Source organism: Physeter macrocephalus, chromosome 6 (assembly GCF_002837175.3).
Source record: "Physeter macrocephalus isolate SW-GA chromosome 6, ASM283717v5, whole genome shotgun sequence".
In the NCBI taxonomy this organism is placed as follows: Eukaryota; Metazoa; Chordata; class Mammalia; order Artiodactyla; family Physeteridae; genus Physeter; species Physeter macrocephalus.
The window spans coordinates 8,818,599-8,820,023 of NC_041219.1; the positions used below are offsets into that span (position 1 = coordinate 8,818,599).

A 1,425-nucleotide genomic window follows, 5' to 3' on the forward strand; every position below is an offset into this window, starting at 1 on the left:
AAGATCTTATGAAAAGGGCAGGCCATGATGTAGGCTTTGAAGGAAGAATGGGCCTTGGGAGGTTTTGAATCAAAAATAGTTTTCAGGCAGAGTATGGACTGAACAAATGGAGGTGTGGCCACGTGTTTTGTATTCAGGAAATAACGATGGATGGAGCTTACATAACAAAATGTCTAAGAAGACTGAAATTTATATGTTAACTTTTGAAAGTATCTGATGAAGGGAATGATTTGCACAATGAAGATATAAAAAATTTTTTTTCTCCATAAGTTTTGAACTGGTAGAATAAAAAGACAAAGGGTTAGAGGCAGCTGGAGTAATGGCCACTTAGAGAGTTTTAAGAACCCTGGAAGAAGTGGGTAATGATTTGGATACAGCAGTGACATAAAAGAGAAAGAATTCATATGGGAGGCTCTTACAACAAAGGAAGAAGAGACTAATAGGATGGCAGAAGAGGGAAGAAGGAAGGCTTGCAAGATGGTTTGGAGCCAGAGAAAATGATGAGCTCATTCACAGAAACAGGACAATTCACATAGTGCATTTAGTTGAATAAAAACATAAATAAAATGTGTAGACTTAGAAGATCCTTGCTTACTTCATCCAAAATATTTTGCAAATAAATCTGATATTATACCTATGAAAATGTTAAACTATTCCAAATTCATTTTTCAAAAAATAAAGAATATTTACTTTTCTAAAGTTAAACACAGCTGTCTTTTCCTTCTGCTTTTTTGTAATAATTCTGTTGTTTTTAGTTCTCACTCATCAGGCAAAGCAAGATCCTCAGTTATATAGGTATTCTATCAGAGGTTAGATTTTGTTGGAAAAAAAACTCACAATTGTTTATATTAAGTCCTATATTAGTTAAATATTGATCCAAAGACCGATTAGCAGTGACTTAAACATGACAGAAGATTTATGTCTCTGCTGCATAAAATTCTAAGATTGCAACATAGTGGGATTTGGAAGAGTTGCTTTTCCATCATCAGCATAGATTCCATCCCTGGATCCAAGGTGACTGTTCCAGTTGTTGATACTTCCTAGGTGAAAAGAACAAGTGAAAGGCAAGTAGCTTCCTTTTAAGAATGTGACCTGAAAGTTGCTCACATCCATTGGCTAACACTTGGTCATATGGTTTGGGAAATGTTATGTTTAGATGGGCATCCCAATGACAATTTGGAGCAGGAGGGATTTGGTTCTAAAATGAATAAGAGGAAGCTTTGCACAGTGGCAATATTGTAGCCAATGAGGTTTATCCAAGGCACAATTATTGCTAATTATAATGAATAAGGGTAGTCCTATGCAGGAAAACCCAAGTCTGCTTATATTTCATGTAGCACACCCTGTCCTACTGATGTATACTTATTATTAGGCTTTCCTTTTTCATTCTGTTTCATTATTTCTTTTCTTTTTTTTTTTTTTTTT

The 1,425-nt window shown here is 34.8% G+C and overlaps 1 pseudogene; it reads left to right on the forward strand.

The window, feature by feature from the left end:
• The first annotated feature begins 1,216 nt into the window (after positions 1-1,216).
• Positions 1,217-1,290, forward strand: LOC112064758 (uncharacterized; annotated as a pseudogene).
• Positions 1,291-1,425: the final 135 nt, after the last annotated feature.